Source organism: Orycteropus afer, unplaced genomic scaffold, assembly GCF_000298275.1.
Source record: "Orycteropus afer afer isolate SDZICR_OR568_19922 unplaced genomic scaffold, OryAfe1.0 scaffold00110, whole genome shotgun sequence".
Taxonomy (NCBI): domain Eukaryota; kingdom Metazoa; phylum Chordata; class Mammalia; order Tubulidentata; family Orycteropodidae; genus Orycteropus; species Orycteropus afer.
Genome location: NW_006921697.1, coordinates 7,206,866 through 7,219,466, shown reverse-complemented (window position 1 = coordinate 7,219,466; position 12,601 = coordinate 7,206,866). Strand labels below are relative to the sequence as shown.

The following is a 12,601-nucleotide window of genomic DNA, read 5'->3' as shown; positions in this document are numbered from 1 at the left end:
ACCTTGAAAACATTATGCGAGTAAAAGAAGGCAGAGACACAGGTCATGTACTATACAATTCCGTTTATATAAAATATTCACAAAAGGCAAATCCATAGAGACAGAAAGCAGATTAGTGGTTGCCAGGGGCTGGAAAGAGAGGGTGTGGGAAATGACTGCTTAATGGGTATGGGCACAGAGTTTCCATGTGGGGTGATAAAAATGTTCAAGAACTAGATAGTGGTGAGTGTTGAATAACATTGTGAATGTATTGTAAAGACAACTGAATTGTATGTTTAAAACATTAAATTTTATATTATGTGTATTTTGCCACAATAAAATTAAAAGATTAAAACAAAACAAAAAATAGGTGGACTAAATTTGGCCTGCATGCCATACCTTGGGGACCCCTGAGATAGAAGTAGGCTATCTGAGATAGACTATCTGAGATAAAGGGGCTTATCTACAAGAGCTTTCTGAAGGTACCTAGAAGGCAGAGAAGCATTCAGATGGAAGAAAGCAATGGCGGGGTTGAGCTGGGCAGGGGGCACATACTCACATGCCGACAGAGGCCAGGCAGGTCAAAGGACCAAGGGAGGTAGGCTGGTGGGACTGGCGGTACCCGAGTGCTCATGCTGCCGCTAAAATCAGCAGCATCTGAGCTCCCGGTCTGCTGTCAACAGGGTCACTATCTACATCATCCAAAACTTCAAGACAAGCTAATACCTGCATTTTTCCATGAAAACTGCCAAATTTTATTTTTGGGTTTTAACAAACAGAAAAAAAAAAAAGAAAAAAGGAACACTTCACGAATTTGTGTGTTATCCTTGAGCAGGGGCCATGCCAATCTTCTCTGTATTGTTTCAATTTTAATATATTCACTGCTGAAGAAAGTAGGAAAACTGTCAATTTTTAAACATGGGCTATGAATTAAATATATATATATATATTTTTGAAATAAAAAATTATACAGTGGGTCAGATAAAACAGGGGGTGGGTGATGTGGCTCATGGACCATTAGTTTGTACTCTTGGCTTGGGGTGTTCATAAAGATTTTTCAAATTGAAGTGAGGGGAAAAGCATCTCAGACAGGGACATGCGACCTGCAAGGAGTGCTGGAGAGTGGGGAGGGGAGAGCGGGGTACTGAAATCCACTGGATAAACGTGGCCCATATTCCAGGAGAGCCTTTTCTACTTTAGTGTTTTAGAAGAAACCATTCTTTTCATGTTGAAGTAAACACAACTATATTCAAGCATGCAAAGATTACACATATTTTCCTTTTTCAGAATATTGTGGTATTACATTCAACAAAGTTCATTAATCTTAATGGTACCAAAATCAAAAATAAAACTCACTGCCATCAAGTCAATTCCAATTTGTAGAGACCCCACCCTGTCCTATAGAGTCACCATGAGTTGCTATGAGTTTTAATGGTGTAAACCAAAAAATTAAACTCACTGCCGTCGAGTTGAATCCAACTCATAGCAACCCTTCCTTGTCCGAGGTGATATCTCTATGGAAGTAGATTGCCCAGTCTTCCTTCTGAGGAGTGGCTGGTGGGTTTGAACTGCCAGCCTTCTAGTAAGCAGTCAAATGCCTTAGGCACTAGACCACTAGAGCTCCTTTTAATGGTATAGTTCAGTGAATTTTGACATAAGTTCACATCCATGTCAACACCACACAGATCGAATCCAAGAAATTTTCAAGAAATTTGCAGCACCCTGAAGACTCCTGTTTGTCCCTACCCAGTTGGTATACACCCTCACCCTTCAACATACCCACTATTCTGTTGCTATCATCACAAATGAGTTTTTGCCTGTTCTTGAATTTCACATACAAGGAGTCATACAGCATGTGCTGTTTTGTGTCTGGCTTCTTTTGCCCAACATCTTGTCTGAGACACCTTTGTGTCATTATGTGTAGTTTGCTAGTGTACCCTTAATGAACATTTGGGTTGTGTACAGTGTTTGGATTTTATGAATAATTGCTATGAACATTCCTGTGCATGTCTTTTTGTGGACATAAGCACTCATTTCCCTCAGGTATATACTCAAGAGAGGACTTGTTGGTTTCATGAGTTATGTGTGTATTTCGGAGGAACGTTGGGCTTGCTCTGAGTAGTTTCAGGCTCTACTCCCAGACTTCTAGGTGCCCAAGCCCACTCTCCCTTGAAATTAATCAGGTGTCCTCAGTGGAAAATTTGAGAACACTGGTATAGGAGCAAGGTCCTTGGGTGGCACAAACGGTTTGTGCTTGGCTACTAATCAAAAGATTGGTGGTTCAAAACCACTCAGCAGCACTGTGGAAGAAAGGCCTGGTGATCAACTTTGGTAAGATTACTGTTGTTAGTTCCGTTCAGTCAATCCTGACTCATGGCAACCTCATGTATGCAGAGAGGAACTTTTTCATAGGCTTTTCAAGGCTGTGAACTTTCAGAAGCAAACTGCTTGGTTTGTCCTCTGAGGCACCTCTAGGTGGTTTGAACCACCAACTTGGTCAAGTAATTAACTGGTTGTGTCATTGACAGCCTCCTCTGTAAGATTATAGCTGTTGAAAACCCTATGGAGCACCATGAATCAGACTGATTTGTAGCAATGGGTTTGGGTTTTGGATTGGCATGGGGCAAGAGCATGGGATGAAGAATCAGAGCCAGGGGGAACTATGTTGTTGTTGTTGTTGTTGTGTGCCATTGAGTCGGCCCCGACTCATAGCAACCCCTCTTTGGGTTTCCGAGGCAGTATCACTACAGAAGTAAGATTGCCCAACCTTCCTTCCGAGGAGTGGCTGGTGAGTTTGAACCGTCCGCCTTCTGGTTAGCAGTCAAGTGCCTTAGACACTATGCTACCAGAGCTCCTAGGGGGTACTATAGTTAACACTATTTTACAGAAAAACCACTGAAGCTGAAAAGCAAGCTCATTTGTCTAAGATCAGATAACAACGAAGGGGAAGATGTTGGATTTCAATCCAGATGTATCCAACTCCAAACTCATGTCATTGACAGCTCTAAAACTGCAAAGGAGTAGGCATCTGTATTGTCATTGTCAGCTGTCCAGCATCCATTTTCTTCCTTCTGCTAACATTGCCCTGATTTTCCTTGGGGAAGCACCCAGCTGCCATTTGAGGACATCTCAATAGGCTGTCACTCCAGGTGCCCTTCACCCTGGACCAAAGTGCAGACATGGGAGCAGGGCCAGTACAGAGGTGAAGTGAGCAGTGTTTCAGGCACCCAGGGTGATGAATTTAAGGAGGCACTCACTCTCAGGATTGTGTAAGTACAGAGTCATCCTCACCCCAATCCTGGATCCCTTGAATGGGACCTAAGCTCAGCCAGTCTGACCCCTCTCACAGCAATCTGCATCTTGAGAGGACTGACTCACAGAGAGGAGTGGTGTCTTTCTGGTGGTAATGGCCTGAGAAGACTGCCCACTCATTCTTGGTTCTTGTCTTTCGTGGGATCTAACTGTGAACCCTGCTCTTCATTTTTCTGCATAAACCAGTTGCAATTGAGTCAATTCTGACTCATGGTGGCCCTTGGGGTTTCCAATGGTTAGTTTTTCCAGCAGTAGATCTCCAGGCATCTCTTGGTGGACTCAGACCTAAGCATGTTAATTGTTTGTACGACTCAGGGTCTCCCATACATGATGCAGAACCATGCAACAAATTCTCCTTTTGCTTAAGATGAATGGGGTTGGTTTCTGTGCCTTTCAAACGACCTAACAGTATGTGCTCAGGAGCATGTTGTTCAACATTTCTAAGCCTTATTTTCTGCATCTGGGAAATAGGGATTCTATGCTTGGAACTAGCACTGGAAACCACAGCAAGATGTTGGGTAAGGGTTGCCTGTGAACATTGCTTCCTCACCCTGGCTGCACATTGGCACCACCTGGAAGGTGTCTTTTTTGGGGGATGGGTGGGTGGGGAGTTTTAATAATGCTGATGCCCAGGCTTGCAGCTCATTCAAATTAAGTCAAAATCTCTCTTGAGGGTAGGCCCAGAAAGCAATGCTTTTCAAAGCCTTGAGGGTGAGTCCAATGAACAGGGTAGAGAACAACGGCTCTAAACTACCCCAGAGTTTCTGTGGGTAATTAACAGCTCTACTTCACCTGCCTGGCACCACGGCTCCATACCTGAGACTTGGGTGTAGGCCTCAGAGAGGCCTTCATCTTGGCAGCAGCCAAACAGGAGGAGGAACGAGAAACACTTTTCTCTGTTAGGTCTCACTTATCCCTAGGTTCTGTGAGGATCCCCACAGCAGCCTAGTGAAAGCTGAAGGGCTTAGCTCAAAATTCTCAGGCAATTTGAGTGGCTTGTGGCTGGAAGCCACTGAGGAGCCTGAAATCTCAGGGCTAGGGCCATGGAGAAGTCATTTGGGCCATTTCCTTGCTTCTAGAAGAGACATGGTCAGCAACAGAGTTGGATTCAGATCTTAACCAGTGAAGTTGGCCAAGCAATACAGTTGCAAAATTAATAGGTGTTTATTGACTAGTCACTGTGTGTAAGGCACTGAGCTCATTATCCTTAACCTGAGTATAGCAAAGGGCTCTGATTTAGAGGACAGGAATGGGACTCTGGACCATGCCCTTGTCAAAGGGCATCCTAGTGATTGTGATACAAGAGGACCCTGGATATTGCCCCTTAGGTTGCCTGATCAAAGCAATTCTAGTGGGGAAGCCAGAGCTAAGCATCCCTGCAGACAGTGCTGTGTCTGGGATCATGTCAGATTTGGGATGTTGGGACAAAGTGAGTAAGCCGCCATTGAGTAAGCAGCCTCAAGAAATTTGACACTCATTTTTCTCAACTATAACTAGATGGGGTAGAACCTATTATTGTGTATGTAAATTCCAGCTCCTCTGTCTTATTCCTCTGTCAGTCACTGCCTTTGAATCTCTTGCGTTGTCAGAGTCTATTTATGTGTATCTTTCCCTAGTCCTTTAGCTGTGCTTATAACCATGATCCTCTTACAACTGTGTGCAGCTATGTTCCAGCCTCCCTTCCATCAGTATTTCAGGTGATTCTCATCTTTTGGAGGGTGGCATGTTGGACTAATCATCCCTACTTTTTAGCACAGAATCCTCATGGTCACATGCTGGTAAGGCTCAGTAAGCAGAAGTATCCAAATAGAAACTTGGACATCTGACCTTAAATCTAGGGCTTTTCAGATAATCCTGGGCCAAAATGATCTATTTCTTGCCTGCCCATCAATTTGTCCGTAATCCATCCATTCATCCATTTATCCATCCATTCATGTGTCTGTGCATTGCAGCTTACTTTCTTATCTATTTCTGTCATTTATTTAATAACCTCACTTGTTTATCTCTATCCATTTATCATGTTTTTGTCTCCATAGCAGTCTATTCTATCTAGCCTTGCCATATGGCACATGTACTCCCTCTCCATTCCATCTCCTGCTTCCATTCTCCATATACCTCATCTCCCCTGCACTGCTCCAGTCCCATTGAGTGCTTTCTTCTCTGACCATTTTGCAGGACCTTAATCTGTGTGACCACAACTCTACTTGCCTCTCTCCCGACTCATGTCCTCCTTTGATTGCTTTGTGAGTAGACCTTGGTCTTTCTTTGACTTCTATGCTCTCTGCTGGATCCCTCACATTTGGCTTTATTCCCATCCCATGTTAGACACAAGGGACTGGGTGACCAAATTCCCAACTAGACTGTTCACTACATAAGGGCCATATTAAGTAATTCACTGCACTGCAACCATGTTTGGTCCAATGTAGTATTCCCACATAGTTCCTGTCTAGAACTAAACACAGAGTAAGCATTTGGTTCACATTGGTTGGCTTGAATTCACAGTTCTGGGAAGTGGAAGGGCCTTTCCAACTTTTAGTCATTTGACAAATCTTGCATAGATTTGCTTGCTAGATGCTCTTGTGAGGCATAGAAATTAGTGAGTCCAACCTCCTCATGTCACTGATAGAGAGAGGGAGGTCCAGAGAAGGACAGGGGCTTGAGTAAGGTCCCACAGTTGTGGCAGAGTCTTGATGATAGTAAAGAGAATGTCACTACTCTGGGCTCAAATAAACCTGAATCCTCAAAGAGCCAGATAAGGTAGTGGGAAACCATGGGCTGCATCACCAAGTCAAACCTCTTCTATTGAGACCCATGGGGAGCTGCCTTCTAGGAGGCAGGGTGAGCATGAGTCAGCCCTGGACTGCATGGATGACATAAGGGTGACCAGGAGTTAGCAAAGGAGGGAGGGAGTGGCTCTGAGTGTTCTAATGGAAGAGGTAGGAGCCCCAGCTGAATCTAGAGGATTCAGCTGTCATGCCCCTGATAGGAGATATCTGAGCAGTTGAGTCAGGTTCTAGGTGCCAAGACACTTCAGTTAGGCTGACTATGGCTACCTCATGGAAAATATCTTGCTAACTCTTTGCCTACCGCATGTTAAAACCAGAGATTGATAAGATGTCAGAGTTTATCTAACTCAATGGTTCTCACTTTGGTGAGCCCCAGATTGGCCTGGGGAGCTTGAAGCCTGGTGTGCATATTTGTGTATTGACTCCTAAGACACAGTGTTGAATGAACAAGTTGAAGAATGTCCAATAACACACTATTTAACACCCCCTCTCAAAATTCTACATATTTCCTATTGGTATATTTCTGAATGAATGTAGATATATAGGAAAGGCCTAGAGTTATATACTAAAAAGAATATATTGAATGTCTTTGAAGAAGGAGCCAGATTGGTGGTGACAAAGAGACATTTAGCTTTAAATATAGATTTTATTATTTTATAAGGATAATGTAAAGAGCTCTGGTGGCACAGTGTTAAAGCACTTGCTGCTAACCAAACCAGTGGTTCAAACCTACCAGCCACTCCATGGGAGAAAGGTGAGGCAATCTGCTTCCATAAAGATTTACAGCCTTGAAAATCCTATGGGCAGTCCAGCTCTGTCCTATAGGGTCACTGAGTCGGAATCACCTTGATGGTGGTGGATATTTATTTATTTATTTTGGTAAGGAGAATTTATCCTGTATTATTTATATAAATAAAAAATGTAATAAAAATGATTTCTCCAAATATTTTATCCCTTTTGTCTGAATGGAAGTCAGAGAATCTGCATTCCAGCAAATGTTCTGGTGCTTCTGTGAAGATGATCTATGAACCGCACCTTGAGAAAAGCTAGTCTAGTCCAACACTTCATTGCACAGATGAGTAACTTGACGATCAGAGAGGGTACAGAACTTGCTTATGTCCATACAGCACGCTAATGACAAAGTTGGCACCTGAACCCAGACCTTTTACTCCAAAGTGGAGTTCTTTCATACATGGTGAAGAGAAAGAAACACACTAGGGAGGTGAAAATGGAGGAAGAGAGGGGCAAGGGTATGGAGTCCACTGGATAATCCCAGTTACTGGTCCTTGTTGGAGGTGGGTGGCTGCAGGGATAGCAGTGGAGCAAGAAGGGAAAAGAGGTGCGTGGCAAATATTGCTCATTTTTCTAGTTTTTCTTTGAGCTTCCCTGGACTCAGACTTTTCCCCTGTGGTACTTAAGATTGTGTGTCACTTAATTGGGCTGTAATTTTGAGTGGCTAGGCAGCTGGATGTAGTTATTCCCCATGATGAGATTGATGTGGTGTAATCAACTCCATGGTGGAATCTTCTGTGAGATGTTAATCAGTGGACGAGGAGTTGTCTTCAGGGTGATGCCTGTTTCCAATACATAGAGAGAAACTTTGAGAAAGGTGTCTCTATATTTTGGCACATTTTGGATCCTGCCTTCTTTGGCTGTGCCTTCATCTCCAGTTCCTGGACTTGAACCAGTGGCCTCCCATGTTGCCTGCTGATATTAGGATTGCGCCATTTTATCTGCTAATCCTTGGTTCATCAGGCTCAGCAGCCAGCAGCTCCATGAGTTAGAAGAAGCCTCTAGCTCCAGTGGGCCTGGAACAAGAAGCAGAACTGAAGCCCAAGGGCAAGGGGCCTTCACCCAGCCCCTAGAACTGGCACTCTGAATTCAGATTTCTAGCCTCCTAAACTGTGAAAGAATAAATCCCTGTTTGTTGAAGCTTTCTACTTGTGGTATTTCTGTTATAGCAGCACTAGAAAACTAAGACATCCCCTTTCTGGGATCCTTCTCTCTTATGCAATTTACCTCCCATTTCCTGTTGGGGCTGTGGCTCAGAGGAAGATCATATAGTTCCTATTCTGACAGTTCTGTTGCTAGGTGACCTCTCTTGACTTCAATCTCTTCATCAATACATGGACTAAATCAGCTGCTCCCCAAACTGACTTTGTACCTGAAATCCTTTTGAGGCTCATTTAAAAATGCAGAATCCCAGACCCCTCCATAGATCTCCTGATACAGAATATCTTAGGGGCGGGGTGTGGAATGTGCATTTTTAACAACCCCCTCTTTGCAACCACCAGATGATTCCTGTAAACCCTAAAGTTAGAAAACCACTGGGCTAAGTCAAGTCCACCCAGAGGTGCCTCCTAAGACAGGTTTGGTGGTCTACTTCCAAAAAATTAGCCATTGAAAATCCTAAGGAGTGCAATTCTACTTTGAAACACGTGGGATGGTCATAAGTCAGGGTTAACTTGATGGCAACTGCTCTTGGTACCTTGGGTCTAGGATGAGCCTGAGGTCTCAACTGTGAAGAGAACTGGGGGTGCTCAAGAACCTAGAGAGGCCCAGCAACCCCTCCCCCTCAGGAGGCCCTAGGCTTTTGCCCTGATGCCCCCATCTAGGCTGGGGTTTCCTCCTTCAGGGAGGCCTCTTCTCAGCCTGAGGAGAATGTTTGGAATGTGGCTACCAATGGAGACTCTGCCTGTCAGGCAGGCAGAGCTGCCTCTGGAATTCAGGCAGCAGAGAACAGATTCCTGCCCCTGAGAGTTAGGTTTCTGCCTTGCTGGCTTTGAAGTGACCCACCAGGACTGGACTGAAGCACCCCAGGGAAGGTAGTGTAGCCCTGAACAAGCTACATGATCTTGCTAGGCCTTAATTTCCACATCTGTAAAATCTTGTTCTCCTCCTCCAAAGGCGTGGCATTTTGGCTCTTCCAAAACAATTTCACCTCTATCCATTCCTCTGCATTTATCACATTTCAGTAACTAATTGCCATTGAATCAATTCAGACTCTTAGCAACCCTATTGATCAGAGTAGAATGGCCCCATAGGATTTCCAAGGCTGTACAGCCACTCCTCAGAAGGAAGATGGGGCAATCTACTTCCGTAGTGATACTGCCTTGGAAACCCAAGAAGGGGTCGCTATGAGTTGAGTCCGACTCGACAGCAAACAACAACAACAACAACATCCTTATGAAAGTAGACCGCCACATCTTTCTCCTGTGGAGTGGCTGGTAGGTTCAAACTGCCGACTTTTCAGTTAACAGCTTAACTGCTGACTTAACCATTGAGCCACCAAGGCTCCTTCACATTTCATTAACACCATGCAAAGAGCAGTGGAGAATTCATAGATGAATTAGACACCAGACTGATCCAGAAAGCTAACAGTCATAGTGCTTAGGGTTTCACTGGTTAATCCTCATGACAGCCTTGCAAAATAGGAACTGTTATCACCTCCATTTGGCAGATGAGGAAACTGCTTCCTAGAGAAGTTAAGCAACTTGTCCAGTGTTCTTCAGTTGCAAGAGGCAGTCTGGGGTTGAATCTAGGTCTGTCTAACTTCAAGTCCAAACTTCAACTGTGCTCTACTTCCCTGCAAAGTGGAGCCAGGGGGATGAGCACCACACACTAACTGGTCTCCCTGTGATGATACAGGAGGGTATGGATACCCCTAGCAACTCATGGGAAGGTAAGGTGGGAGGGATGAAGAAGAATTCCTGAGCTGGGAACCTTGTGATGGACGTGATAGGTACAAGTGGGACGGGCAATGCAGGCAGAGATCCAGCATGAGCAAATGCAGGACAAGAGGCTGCAGCTGGGCAGCAAAAGGATGGCTGATTTGCAGCATTGTCTACATAATTTGGAGGACTCAGTGCAAAATGAAGGACTCCCTGGGTGGTGCAAACAGTAAAGTACTCAATGACTAACTGAAAGGTGGCAGTTTGAAACCACCAAGAGGCTCCTCAGAAGAAAGGCCTGGCAATCTGGTTCCAAAAATTCAACCATTACCCCAGGGAGATGCACCCACCTACCCTAGGGAGATGTGCACCTTAAATCAATCAGCCATGAGACATCAGAGGAGCAACATTCACATAGAGGGAGAGCTGGACAGATAGGAATGTATAGATAAGAAGGGCACAGGGAGAAGGCAGTCAAAAGAAGGAGAGGGAAAGAGAACTTTTTATGGTTGGGGATTGTAATCTGGACTGTGAAAGCAAAGGTGCATGACTGTTGAATGTAAAACAAATCTGCTTTGTAAATTTGCACCTAAAGCACAATAATAAAAAAAAAATTCAACCACTAAAAACTCTATGGAGAACAGTTCTACTCTGACACACATGGAATTGCCATGAGTCACAATCAACTTGATGGCAACTGGTTAGTGCAAACTGAAAATCTAGGGCTTCTTATTCAAAAGTTAGTACTATTTATCATGTGAAATATGAAAATAAAATTAAATCTAAGGCATTTTGAATTAAAACCAAACACATCTTCATATGTTTGTATAGCAAAATAAAATTAGTAGATTTTAATTCATATGCTCTTATATGCTCAGAGAACTTAAACTGTTAATGTTTATAATTTTAAACAAATGTTTATGAAGAAGCAGTATGATAAGCAGCTCAAATTAAAGTTACCATGAATTCAGCACTTACTACCACCAGTAAAGAAGAGCCAGGAGTGGAGTGCATCCTTTGGAGCCAAGGTCCCTGTGCTGGGAACATCCTACACCTCAGGGAAGACTGATGACATGAACATGGAGATCTCCAAGGAATGCTGGGCCCACAGATGTCCATAGGAGACAGAGACCTTCTCCCAGAGCCTACACAGAGAGAAGCCTTCCTCTAGATCCCACACCCTGAATTCAGACTTCTAGCCTCTTAAACCCCATGAAGCACACCTCTGTCTCTGAACCAACCTGGGCAGTGAACTGGAAGTTGGATGTCAGCTGGAACGAAGGAGAAGTATCAGAAGATCAAGCAGCTGCTGGAGGTGTTCAGGCTCTCAGTGCTCCTGAAAACCAGTCATTGTCCTTCTCTTATACCTCAAACCAAGGTCACTTCCCTGAGGAGAATGGAGCAGACACCTCTGTGCCCCCTCAGTTCACTTCTGAGTTTAGCTGCAGCTGTGTGGGCAATTGTGGGCAAGGACCCTACTGACATAGCTCCATTCCAAGTGTTGTTCAGTAGATTCTGACTCATAGCAACCAACAGAATGAAGCACTGTTTGTTCCTGCACCATCCTCACAATATTAGCAGCCTGTGGCCTGACCTACTGATTGTGGGTTTGTTAGTCCTTGCAACCATGTGAGTCAGATGAGGCCTCTGGCCTGATGCCTGATCCATGAATCTGAGGCTTGCCAGTCTCCACAACCATGTGTACAACTTACTGAGCAATTATAGTAATTGGCTGTGCAGCCCTACCCTTAAACAACACTGTATTTCCATCATTAACTCCCCTCCTTTTTCCCTCCCTCTCACCCCTGGTAACCACTATTAAAATTTGTTCTCTATTCAAAGGAGAAAAAGTTACCTTGAATTATACTTGTAAATAATAACTGTTGTTGTTGTTGTTCTGTGCCATTGAGTCAGACCCGACCCATAGTGACCCCTCCTTGGGTTTCCAAGGCAGTATCACTACGGAAGTAGATTGCCCCATCTTCCTTCCGAGGAGTGGCTGGTGGGTTTGAACCACCAGCCTTCTCATTAGCAGTCAAGTGCCTTAACCACTATGCTACCAGAGCTCCCAAATAATGACTAAATGTACTTTATCATACATCACTGTAAAATGCATTTCTGGAGATATAAAAAACTCATATTAGAAGTACTTTGATAAGTGTAGCTTGAATTTCAAACTTCCTATGTTATTTTTCTGAATTTTAGCTTAAAGTATGCTATAATCTGTGTGACATAACTAAATAATAAACAGTTTTAGTCTATGTAAACACAATAATTTAAATCAGAATTTACTATTTTTGTTATTGATTTTGCTATTTGGTCATTGTTCATTTTGTTTTTGTTACTGTGGAAAAGTGTCAGGGTAAAAAAAGTATTAAGATTTTTAAGATTACAATAGCATAGCCTTGAACCAAGTACAGGGCCCTCCTAACGCAGTGGTACACTGTGAGATGTTCCTGCAGACTTGGCTGGAGTATAACCTACGAGTGGTGGATAAGAGCACAGGTTTTAGAGCTAGATAAACAATTCAAATCCTGGCTCTAAATTTAAGGGTAAGACTCTGTTTCTTCCTCTGCATAATGAGGATGATAATAATAGCACCTCAGAGGGAAGATTTATTTGAGGATGAAATGAGATATTGATTAGCACTCTGACTGATACTTAATGTGCTATAATAAATATTAGTTGTTAGGACTTAACACCATCTTCTCAGGGTGTGTCTAGGTCTGGAGTCTTAAAAGCTTGCAAGTGGCCATGTATGATACAACTAACTATTGGTCTCTTCCTGAACAGAGCAAAGAAGAGTGAAGAAAATCAAAGACTCAAGGAAATAATTAGTCCAAAGGATTTATG

The 12,601-nt window shown here is 43.6% G+C and overlaps 1 non-coding gene across 1 annotated transcript; it reads right to left on the bottom strand.

Annotated features, from left to right (window-relative positions):
- Positions 1-769: 769 nt before the first annotated feature.
- LOC122150253 lies at positions 770-872 on the bottom strand. Its single transcript, XR_006163564.1, has one exon. It is a non-coding gene; the product is annotated as a U6 spliceosomal RNA (small nuclear RNA).
- Positions 873-12,601: the final 11,729 nt, after the last annotated feature.